The 12,500-nt window shown below is 38.6% G+C and overlaps 2 long non-coding RNA genes across 2 annotated transcripts in view; both read right to left on the bottom strand.

Annotated features, from left to right (window-relative positions):
• LOC138024018 (uncharacterized) overlaps positions 1-2,998 on the bottom strand; it is a 3,129-nt gene extending 131 nt beyond the window's left edge. The window contains exons 1-4 of the long non-coding RNA XR_011126871.1: positions 2,160-2,998; positions 1,511-1,614; positions 615-697; positions 1-282 (exon numbers count right to left, since the gene is read on the bottom strand). The exon at positions 1-282 is cut by the window's left edge and continues 131 nt beyond it. This is a non-coding gene — a long non-coding RNA (uncharacterized lncRNA). The remainder of the gene's footprint in view (positions 283-614; positions 698-1,510; positions 1,615-2,159) is intronic.
• Positions 2,999-7,785: 4,787 nt separating this feature from the next.
• The window catches only part of LOC138024856 (uncharacterized), an 18,057-nt gene continuing 13,342 nt past the window's right edge, over positions 7,786-12,500 (bottom strand). Inside the window, exons 2-3 of the long non-coding RNA XR_011127066.1 lie at positions 9,610-9,715; positions 7,786-8,791 (exon numbers count right to left, since the gene is read on the bottom strand). This is a non-coding gene — a long non-coding RNA (uncharacterized lncRNA). The remainder of the gene's footprint in view (positions 8,792-9,609; positions 9,716-12,500) is intronic.

The following is a 12,500-nucleotide window of genomic DNA, read 5'->3' as shown; positions in this document are numbered from 1 at the left end:
CTGCCTTTCGGGGTGATTTGAGTCTTAAAATAAACTCTTCAATAAACAGGAAGATTAGTTCCTGTTTTGAATCATAAGACAGGTTAAATGCAAAGTATGCGCCCATAACGACTAAGAGTGACATGAAGCAAGTAGTTGGCGTTTTTAATTCTAACGGTATTTTCTTGTCAACTACAAGAAAGACCTGCTCCAGAATCCCATCTTCAACAGTGCACCAAATAATATTATTGGTTGGTTGGTTCTGCTTCTAGTTTTAATCACACCCTCTACATCCCTTTTGTCCTGCAGGTAAAAGGAAAGATTATGAGATAATCAGCAAAATGATGTTTTTAAGACTGTCAAAGTACTAACATTATCATAACTAGTGACCCTTTCTTTAAAGAACTCTTGTAGTGTGACCATACGAAATCTCTGTCCCATGGTATCTTCTGTTTTTCAGGGTCATACTTTTTCATGTCAAAGAAAAACTACTAATTTTATTGAATTTTGATGTGGTTATAAATCTCTGGAGTCAAATAAATAATGTTGGAGCCTGGTCTGTAGCTAAACAGTAAGGACTAAACATCAGAAACGGATAACAGCTGAGAATATTCTCATAACGATTATGATAATACCTGAGTTAAAATGGTGAAGACTGGAATGGTACACTTTCTGTCCATGCGGTCAGTATATTCCATTTAGACCCCACAAATGTTATCTAAATATCAAAATATCAGAAAGAGCAAAAATTACAATCTCTAGTGCATTATCATAAGTGCAATAGCAAAGAGCAGGGACTAGTTTGGCCCTTTTTCGTCTTAAAATAGCCATTGTCCTACCTTCACTGTCTGTACTCTCATCTGTTTCAAGCAATAATTACGCTATATGTGTCAAGCAGTTACATGGGACACAATGATAAATGTAACTGGTCTTTGTGCCTAATTAGAGACTGTTGATGAATTTCCAAGTAAAATAATGCCCTAACTGGACTCTTAAATTGCTACAGTGCGAAACTATAACATAACACTAGAAAGATTAGCACCATCATGTAGAAAATTCTCTGTTGCAAGGAAACCTTGAAGTCAAGGTGTTACAGCTTCCCAATTTTGCTTAAACTCTGCAAAACTGCAGGAGTTTGAACTTCTTGCTTTACAGTGGTTTTCCAATTCATTTAAAAGCTGAAACAAAAATTAACAACTAAGTTGGGTATTTTACATGATAATTAGGAATTGATTCTTCTATGAAGGCCTTCTTAACTACATGTATTTGACAGCAATCATTTGTACTGTAACTGTAATATTATTCATTCCTTATAATAAGCAGGGTGTTCATTAGACATTGGAGATCAGAGAATTCTCCGGGTACTACACACAATTCGCCAGCTAAATTTTGCTTGTTTCCTGAGAGAGCTTTGCCCTTTTATCATAATCCTCCTGTTACTTTACAATATTCTCCTGCTACAGCAATTCTTAATGAAAACTCTGTACATGTACTGCACATATCAGTATAATGAGAGCATAAATACACTTACCACATCTTCCAAGAAATCCCAGACTGTTTTCCTTGTTTTAAAGTCATTTGGGAAGACGTCTTCCCTGGTTAGTTTAACAAACGTTTAACCATCAACACTGTTGTCTAGCACAGGAAAGAAGAATTTAATTTGAGAAATTGCAATGCACAACGAAAATATTTAAGCAAATATTAAACAGGACACAGTGAACCCTGATTTATATGCTGGGAGGTTGTTGTTCGGAATTAAACTGAAAACACGCGGAATCATCAATTTGCTGGAAAAAGACTTAGAAATGTGATAGTACAAGCTAATCACAAGCAAGTCCCGCTGGAACCGAATTTGAAAGTTTTCCCGCCAAAACCGAGGGTCGACTAGTCAACGTCGATAGCACCTTCATGTACAAAATATATAAGCGTTCTCTACGGGCATAAGAATTCATATTCATACCAAAATTAACTCTTAACTAACGCTTCTGTTATAATAGCTACGTACAACGGTTCAACAAAGGCGTATAACGTATCAAAGAGTTTGGTAGTTAAGCTTATTTGGGGTCACTCATCAAAACAGCGCTGCCTCACCAGCTGAAAAGAACACTTCCAAAAACTCTCCCCAATAATACATTAATTACACAAAAAGAAGACAAGGAAGTCTAATGCTATCTTCTCACCGCTAAAAGAATCGAGAACTTCCTCTTTGAAACCTCTCCTGAGAAGATATTTCATCAAACCATCTGTTGACAGAGAAGATTGGGTTCCCGCTCGGGAGTGAAAAACAAGGCGCGGTTGCCAATTCTGGTTCAGGTCCAGTTTCTCACTGCCCGTCGGTCACTGGCCTTTTGACTGAACAACGTCGATCGTGGAAAATGCCTTCTTTGTCCGGGTTTTTCCGCCTTGTGGCTTGTATCCTTGTTGACTCATTATAATTCACACCATGCTAATAATGAGTATCAAGGTCTTAAGGTTTACCGCCGGAGTGGTATATTTCCAGTGTTTTACAAGTAGTATAATGATCACTTGTTGCGTTAGTGCGTTTGAGAGGGGCAGAATAAAATTGCCAGTAGAATGGCCATGCCATTCTTTAATATATAGTGTTGAACTGATTTTCTGTTTTTGTTGGGAAATAATACCTCCAGCCCTTAAAACAAAAATGAAAACGAGGACTGTATTCTTAAAGTAAGATCCTTTTGAGTAATTTAAGCATTGTCTTAAAACCATTTTCTACATCTGAAAATAAGTAATGTAAATTAATTTTTTTCTTCTTAAAACAAGTGTCATGTTTCTGAATTTAAGTAATTGATTCTTAATTTAAAGAAACCGACTTTTAGAGTGTGTCTGTGAATTTTATAGTAGCTTTTCACGAATCTTGCCATCAGTCGAAATTGAAATCCTTTTACCACAATTGTAGAAGAACGTCGACACCCAGTAGAACAGAAGTTGCAAAATTAAAATTCTCCACAAGACGATAAACATTTCCTGAATTGTGATCCGCCGGAAAGACCGAAGCGTTCTTTTAGACGCCATCTTATGAAATTGACATATACGTCGTGTTAAGTCACTGTAGTGTAACTGCTAACTGAGCCCCAAGTCTCCTCGTTCGTCGTCTGAGTACATACATACATACATACATAAATACTTTATTCGCTCTGGTGCCAAAGATAATTAAAATAGTTTTACTAGGGTTTATAAGGAGTTGATTTCTAAAAGTCCAGTTACTAATTCTGCATAAGTCTTCATTTAATTTGGTAATCTCGCTATAATGAACTGCCACCGCGGCCGCAATCCCGCGTACAAAAATTTGGTTTTATCAACGGAGTTGATAATGTAAATTGAACACCGTATAGAGATTCTCTGTACGGTGGTCAGTTTACATTATCAATTCCGTTGATAAAACCAAATTTTTGCATATTGCCTCCCCACCGACGCAGCACCATAGTCTCTTTAGAAGCTACCCCCCGCAATCAAGGGCAATACGATCTCGTGGAAAGTGTAGTTAACCGAACCTGAAAGCTAAAATTTTACGAGAGTGCTTAGGCCTAATCACTGAAACGAGCGCTTAGGCTTAAACAGTAAGCGAGTGCTTTCTTCTTCACACTACCCAGTGAAAAGTGTTGTACATTATGCGAACCACAAAATGAAAGCTAGAATTACGTGGTGATATTAAAGACTAAGAAAAGTAATCTCGTCTACGAGAGTGAATTTTTGACTTTGCAGAAACAATGGCAAACCTTTGTGTTGAATTCGCACATTTCTTGTCCACTTTTATGACACTGAAAGAAAACAAAAACGCAAGCTAACAAACAACAATCCGATGTGTTGCCGCAAGCAGTATAATGAACTGCCAACGCCGTCCACAATCCCGTAGTCGATGACTGAAAATTGTTCAAGGGCAAGATGATCTCTTGAAAAGTGTAGTTAACCGAACCGCAAAATGAAAGTTACAATTTTACGAGAGTGCTAAAGCCTAATCACGAAATGAGCGCTTAGGCGTAATCAGTAAACGTGTGCTTTCTTCAAACCGTAAAGTGAAAGCTAAAATTTTGCAATAGTGCTTAGGCCTGATCACTGAAACAAGCGCATACACTTTTGAAATATTGCTGTAATGAACTGCCACCGCGGTCCGCAATCCCGTAGTCGATGAATGACAATTTTCCAAGGGCAAGACGATCTCGTGAAAAGTGTAGTTAACCGAACCACAAAATGAAAGCTAAAATTTTACGAGAGTGCTTAGGCCTAATAATAGTGTTCTTAACCGAACTACAAAATGTAAGCTAGGATTTTACGAGAGTGCTTAGGACTGACCACGAAAACCAGCGCTTAGGCTTAATCAGTAAACGAGTGCTTTCTTCCTCACACGATCTCGTAAAAAGTGTAGTTAAGTATAATACAGTGCTTTCTTCTTCACACGATCTCGTGAATAGTGTAGTAAACCGAACCACATTTACGAGAGTGCTTATGTTCCGGTACAGTACCTGCAGAAGCTGCCAGTGCTTAATTAGGCCTAATCACTGAATCGAGCGCTCAGTCTTATTCAGAAATCGAGTGCTAATGAGAATGAAAGTTAACCGAATTGTAAAATGATTCGTTGAACGCGCTATAAGAACGAGAGATACATATCAACTTAACAAATCGAAAGTGGTTCAGCGTTGTCTGTACTCTTATCGACAACGATATTCGCCATCACAGTGGTCAAAATGTTGCGGATTTAGGAGGTGCAGTGAGCAATTTGCCTCGCGAGGCCAAAGATATCAAACATGTTTGATTTTATCCTCACGGCCTCGCAAGGCGAATTTCTCACCAAAATTTTCCCGCAAACATGAGGAAACGGATGAGCAAAACGCCTCGCGATGGAGTATGCTCAACTCTTTCCTCACTGTGTGCGGCGGGCTTAAGTAGGCCAAAAGCATTTGAACAATAGAAAACTGTTTTTTATCTTGGAGCAGCTGCAATTTACCCGCCACATCGAGGCCGTTACTGTAAAGGGCTGGCCACGCCGTACGCGGAAAAAATAAAGTCAAGGTTGCTACACTTCTGTGGGTAATGGGCTCAAAACAACATTGTACTCCAAAATCACGCACCCCACGACTTCAAAGTAGTAATATCACCAGTTAGTACAGAATCCTCAATAACGATCTCTTCTGCAAATGTGTTCTGATTCTGAACAGCAAGTAGTTCTGCAACAGCCTATTAGAAAATTGAAATGCACAAATTCTAGGTTTTAACGGACAATTTTAAAAGTTGACATCTGAATCCCTAAGATTGACAGTTGACCTGAAGGTCACAGCCAAAATTACCAAGATTTTTATTGCGTGACAGTGAGATGTCTAACAAGAGACCAAACATCTAAAACAAGGCATATCCCAAGTGCAGTCATGTAGAATCATGGATAAAAAGTACTCCATGTGATTTAAAAACAACAATCTCCTAAACAAGCATCACATCAAACCACATTGAAATCGATTATGTACAGGTTTAATGGCTGACACTAAAATGACATATCAATATTTACAATCTCTCAGTCTCATGTGGTCTCAGGATAATTGGTAGATTCGTAAGAGACAGAAAAGAAAAACGACGCATAACTATGCTTGGCAAGTTTGGTTAAAGCTGCACGGTCAAGCACCGTAAAGAAATTAAATAGTTAGGACCAGAGCAGGACTTGTACTGTTTGTTTTCGTTCAAATCGTGCCTAACTAAACATGCTAAACAAGACCATTTATGTAACATAATTCAGGGCAAGATTTAATTGATGATAGACTAACTTCTTCATGTCTTTGTCGTGCGAGGCGACGTTCGGATGATAGCCTGGGTATTTTTTCCTCTGGGCTATGGCTGTATTTAAATACGGACGGTATAGCGTCAGCCCTCAAACTCCGTTTGCCCGTCTGTCCAGTTAACTGTGCACGGAGATCAGGCTCAAAACAGCTTGGCAGGAAAATGTTCACTACAAACATGGCAGTTCTCTAGTGGAGGCAAATTTGTGCGTCTTATCCTGTCCAGCCATGCCTTCGTCCGATGATCCAGCGGGATGTGGAAGTAACTCACGCTATCTCCAGCTTTTTTCGTCTTTGCTGAATGATTATTACACCTGCGGACAACGCAACTCACCATTTTTCCCTAAAAAATACACTGTTCAAGCGTTGGCTAACTCAAAACAAGCTAAAATATATCGACTATAAGTTGACCAAAAACAGCAACGAAACGAGATGCTACGAAGTTATGATACGAAAGTCCCGCGAAAACCCTTTGGCGTTGTTACATCACAAGTCACTGCTGACCAGTGGAGCATGGCTCAATTTTTTTGAAGATGGCGGAATTCTATTTGCAATTTTTGCTCGCATTTAGGTACAATATCTACGTTCTAATAACCCACATGCTAAATATTTTATCAAAAATTTAAACGTACACCAAAGACCTCTCACCCCAAAATAAGCAGATTTTACCCCGCAGTTCCCCTTTAAGAAACTCAGACACTCTTACAACCCGCGTGTGCTTAAGGACGTTGCCTACTATTGTTATTGCGCATACATTCTGCGCACCTCAAGATACTCGGGTTTCCTATCGGTGATGCTTACAAATACAGTGATATTTTTACGTGGTTTAAAACTATCCGGAGAAAGTACCGGTAGATCTTAGTAAGTACTCTTGGTGTCCAAACAGAAAATTGAGGGTAACCACGCATTTTGAAAAAGATAATAAAGCTTCACTTTGAGAAGGACCGCCATACATTAATTTTATTGCTTCGTATTTTAATGCCTTTTAAAAATATTATTCATCATCTTTGAAAAATGCGTGGTTACCCCCAATTTTCTTTTTGAATTTCAATAACACTTGTTAAGATCTACATTTCCTGCCTAATCATAAACCGGGCCAAAAATACCTTTGAATTAGTAGGCACCGTCCCTTAAGCTCCCTATTAAGCAAGGAGACCCAGTATGTGTGGATAAAGAGAATGTGCCCCGACTCGGTACAGTTAAGGACTTAATCCAAGGAAGAGATAATCTGGTTCGAGCAGCCGTTGTTTAGATAGCTTCGGAGGATAGAACTGAAATCAAACGTCCAGTGCAAAGCTGTATCCTGCTGACGTACAAATGACGAATTCAAATTTAACTCAATCAAGCATTACATTCGTTCCTGATAAACAAGTGGAGTTCATTCACAATAACTGAACATTTCTCTTTGTCGTAGTTACCTCTCACGGAATTTGTCAGAACTTGACTTTCATTGTCGGGAATTGCTCTTATTAGTGCATTCAGGATAGTTTCATTACGTAACATGAAATTATTTTTACTTTACCTTGCCATGTGCTGTGAATAGACATTCCAGAATCTTAAGCGTGGAGAAAAAAAACAGGAAGGAGCAATAGGCCATTTCCGAGTTCATGTCTGCCTCCTCTTCAAAGTGAGTCTAAGTGCGAAGTTTTTGTGATGGTAATTAGCTCTACTTTACGTATGAATGAAAACTAATTATCATAAGAAAAACTTCGCACTTAGACTCGCTTTGAAGAGGAGGCCGACATGAACTCGGAAATGGCCTATTCAACTTCGTCTAATTTCCCCATATTTCCGTCGTGCAAAGGTTCAATTTAACAAAGCGAAGTTTCACGTATTATTCTGTACTCCAAAGAATCAATTTTTTATTGTCAAAAGAAAAAAAGAAATTCAGAAAGTGTGTTCATGTATATTGTATAATGAATTGAAGACATGATCCTCGCACCTGAAAAATTTCAAGCTCAAATTGTTCACTGAGCGCGAGGATAATTTCTTCAATTCATCTCTCATCCGCACTTCACAAATATTCATTTCTTCCATTTTATTTATTGTATAAATAAATTACACACATACCCAGAGCTGTCATACAACGCTGGGAGCCAGGGATTTTCCACGGAAATTCTGAGTTAGAACCCAGGCTACAAAGATAGAAAACCACAACACAACTAGACTTCCCCGCTGCTTAAAAAATAAGTTACAGGCTTGCACACAATTGATTTCCTAGAGATTTGATTATTGACCTGACCATTCCAGGACATTCCACGTGAGATCATCTTTTGTGGGCTTATTTGTCTGGTGACAAGGGAAGGTACGCTATTAAATGGGAGGGATGGGCCGGCGTATTGCCTTCATTGGGGCTATTAATGAAGTTAATTACATGGTTACACAAATTACGTAGAATTTGCACTCTAGGTAAACCACAGTTCTCTACACCATTTCATGGTAGACTAAAACAATCAGACTAAGGCAAACAAGCATAATAGCAAAATACAGTAGAGGCATTAAAATGTCACTGCGCAGTGTAGCTCTTGTAACTGCTTCATCGCCTGCCACGCATGGAAAAGAAGCACTGTTCATTCCATGCCCCTTCGGGAATAATCTTCCACTTCTGATTTGCATTTCCATGCTTTTCGTACATGATGATCTTGCCTCCCGGATTTTTATTTCCCTGTGCCACATCCATAACCAAGCCATTAAAGCAGCTCTTAATGACCCCTTCTTCAAATTTCCATTTCTGATTGAGACCACCATTTGCAACCCAACCAATCACAGGTGTTCCTGAATTCTTGTTGGCACCTTGGATATCTGCATATAGACCCTGTTTGCTGACAAGTCTACCATCTGCTTCCCACCTCCAAAGTTGGCTGGGCCTTCTGTTGGTTGGATTATTGACCAATTGACTACCTTGCATTGATTGAGAAATATCAAGAACGAAGCCATTGAGTTCACTGACTATGTAGAAATAATGGTTCATCTTGGTTACTTTCAGGGTCTTCTCTCAGTACCACTGAGGTTAGTTTGATTGCTGATACCTGTCAGAAATTGGTAAATTAGAGCAGTTTTTAAATTATTGACTGTAGAAATTAATCCGGGATTAATTTGGATATGCATCACCAGACTGACTGACCATATCTTTGCTTAGGTGTTTTTTGTCGACTTAAGTTAAAGATGGCAAGGATGGAAACGGATTGCAACTTAAAAAAGCTTGCCAGTTTCTTTCAAAATTGGACCCGGCGATTTCAAGAAGTCTCTGAAACTTTGACGAGGATAGCTCGTTATGCTTAAATTATTTTATATTTTATCTTTAGTGTGCCAAAAATATTTTTCGCATAATATTTACAAGTTACGAGCTGTACCCAGTTTTGACCTAAAATCAGTAAACCCACTATGACCCAGCCCCTTTAAGCAAAGACGTCGTCGACGCAAATTTCCCTTTCGTAAACGGTCGTTGCCATTTGTAACGGTCGACTACACACTTCACTTCAAAGAAAATTAAAAGAAACAAACTACGAAAAAATATTAACAAAAATTAAGACAAAAAAGGAAAAAAACATTTATAAAAGAAAAACTGAAGGAAAAAAGGAGGTTCTTAGCCCTCACCCTAAACAGAACCCTAACCCGAACCCTAACTCATATGACCAGCGAGACACAACTCCCAGTAACCGCAACCTTTTGAGTTCTTAGACTTAATGAGTGTAATTCAGAGCTAAAAAATGGCAACGACCGTTTACGAAAAGGAAATAAGCGACGCCGACGTGAATGAGAACGTCCACGAAAAACTTGGCATGAATTCGTATTACTGCAATGACATAGCAATTATTCCAACACAATCTGCTTGTGAAACTCGTACCAGATTGAAAATTTCTCTACTTGTGCTCACGTCCTTTTGGAGAGAAGGGCAAGGAAATAAACCAAAATGCAAAACGCCGTCTGGGGAGTTCTCGTTCTCGTCGTCCCTATTGTAAAATCAAGATAGCAAAAGCCATATCCGTGGGATGAGTTTCCTTCTCAGAAAATTGAAGAAATTAAAATCTAGCGTGCCGCTTTGAAATAAAATCACCATGAATGCAAATGTTCTGGGTGTGAAAACGAAATGTCAACATAGTAGCACACAACCAACCTTTTTTTTATTTTGTCAGAATATAAAGAAATAAAAGCTCTTTCCAGCAAACCATCTCCACCACATGAACAACTGTTAAGGGTCATGCCAGAAAGCAACACAAAACAGCTAAAGATAGAAATATGGTCATACTTGTACTGTGTCAAAAAGTGATTTGAACCCATCCTGTGATCAGGCCCAATTTTCCCCTTCTGTAAAAGTTTCCTTTACCATGCGAAGCGAAACAAATAATTGAAACGAAGTAATATCAAAGTATGAGGAATTTTTAAAAAATCACATCTTCAATGGTAAAAGAATGAAAAAAGGTGATTCTCCAATAACATGTTCATGGCGAAGCAAATATTCCGTATTCTGAACACAATGTTCGAGTTTTAATACGGATTAGGTAACTGCATATTAAAATAATTTAATTTCTTTCATAAAATCATGTCAAAAAACGCTATTTACATGCACATACGATGCTGGCTAGGCACTCTACACACAATGCCGCAATCGTTGTTCGAATCAAAGTAAAACAAATGATTGAAACGAGGCTAGAATGTCAAGTAAACATAATAAGAGTTGATGTTGGTGCGTCCACAAGCGTAACCAAAAAAATTGACGATGACAGTTAAAACGGTTAATAGTTTAATTAATAGTAATACTTTAATCATTTATATCATGATAGCGCTATTTACATACGCTGGATCAAAAGCACTTTACAATAATGTACTTGTCACTGGAAACTTTTCCTGGGTGTGGATTTGTGGGCGGGGTTTTGACTCTTGGTCTTACCCCAGAGGGTAGAGGATTAGTTTAGTCCAGACCCTTGCCCGAGGGTGTGGGGGTTTAATACATTCTAGTCCGCAGCCGTAAAAGGAAAAGTGTTTTTAAAAATCCATTTATGGTTATGCTACTAGTTTACCTTAATGGCAGAAATTCTGCCGAGGGAAGGCACAGGTACGAGTAAGCTTTGAGCTACGTTGATTTTCTTACGCGAAAGGGTTATTACTTTATCAAAACTGAAGGGAGTCACCAATTATATTGTATTTTTATCGCCGCGGTGAGCCCGCTATAAGCTACCCATTGTCGCGTACTCTTTGCCGCTACAAATCAAGTCAAATCCTATCGGGAAGGGTTGAAACTCGGATGGGAGACCATTGTCAAAACGTCGAAGGTTGAAGGACTTTTCCACCCTAACCTTCTTTTTCCTTGATTCCTTTGTTGTACTTAGTTGGTAAAGGGTTGTTTAAGTCCTCTTTTCACAATTTCATTTCTGTGCTTTTAGAAATGGCAATGAAATCACAGGCGTGCACTTACTGGAATTCACAAACTCTAGCTGCAATTATTGACCATGGGAATGAATTTTATCAAAAACAATTTGCGTGTCCTGATGAAAATCTCTGTTTGAGCAAATTTTCAAACAAGCTTCAAATATATGATGCAACTGTTGATAATGTCTTTACAAAACAGAAAGAAGGCATATTTAGTTGTGCATCCAGAAGTAGCTAACTGCTCCTCCAAAACTTACATCACTTACATCAAATGGTTTTCCGACAGTCAAAATGCCTGTAGAATTATCCAAGTTGGAAGCATGAGGAAAGATTTACATGTTATAGCCCTTAAGATTTTTCAATTTTGTGTTGATAATGGAATCGAATTGGAAATGCAATGGATTCCCCGAACTAAGCTTGATATGGCAGATTTTATTAGCCGTATTATTGATGTAGACGATTGGCAAATCACAGTGACTTCCTTTTTTGAATTCCTGGATTATATTTGGGGGCCACATACAGTGGACTGTTTTGCCAATTTCTGTAACAAGAAAGTCAATAAGTTTTATTCGAGATTTTGGAACCCAGGATGCAGCGGAGTGGATTTCCTCGTCCAGGGGAAAATTGCCTTGTTGTTTCCCAGGTAAATTTAATCCATAGAGCAATTCGCTATTTGTATACATCCAAGGCCGTGACTACTTTAGTTGTACCATTCTGGCCCTCGTCGCATTTTGGCCCATTATTGGAAGGAAATTTTTTAGTTTTGTCATGGATTATAAGTTGTTTAGCGGAAGGACTGTTCTGAAACATGGACGGAACACCAATTCGTTGTTAGGCTCTAAGAGATTCTTTGGACAAATGTTAGCTGCCCGTATAAAGTTTCGATTACTTGACCACTGGGTCTCTATTACTCTTATGATGATCAGTAATGATTTATTTGAGATTTATGTGTAGTCGGTATAAGGACGCTTGTCCGCTCATGCATCAGAGAGCGATTTATCGTCTCCAGCTTATATTCTGAGGTTGTTTATGTGGTGTTAGAAGAACGCTTGTCCGCTCCTGCGTTAGAAAGGGGGCGCTGGCCTGATTTCGGAGACCGGTAATTGCTATGAATCTTGTATTTAGTTTTCCGTGTTTTCTTCTACATATTTTCTGTTTTCTTTTGTCTTGTTTTTGTTTTCATTAGATGTTTAACTCTCAAGGTTATTGGGATAACCTCCCTGATCACGTGAAACCAAAAACAAAGGATCTCCTGACCTTGTTAATGAAGTCTAAGGAAGATTCCAAAGTTAAAAGATATACAAAAGAAATCGTCAAGTTTTCAAGATGGTGTAATTTGTCCAGTATTCAGCCGTCGCCTCCTTTCTC

This window comes from Montipora capricornis, chromosome 11 (assembly GCF_036669925.1).
Source record: "Montipora capricornis isolate CH-2021 chromosome 11, ASM3666992v2, whole genome shotgun sequence".
Taxonomy (NCBI): Eukaryota; Metazoa; Cnidaria; class Anthozoa; order Scleractinia; family Acroporidae; genus Montipora; species Montipora capricornis.
Note: the sequence above shows the minus strand (reverse complement) of the source record. Positions and strands in the feature narration are given on the sequence as shown.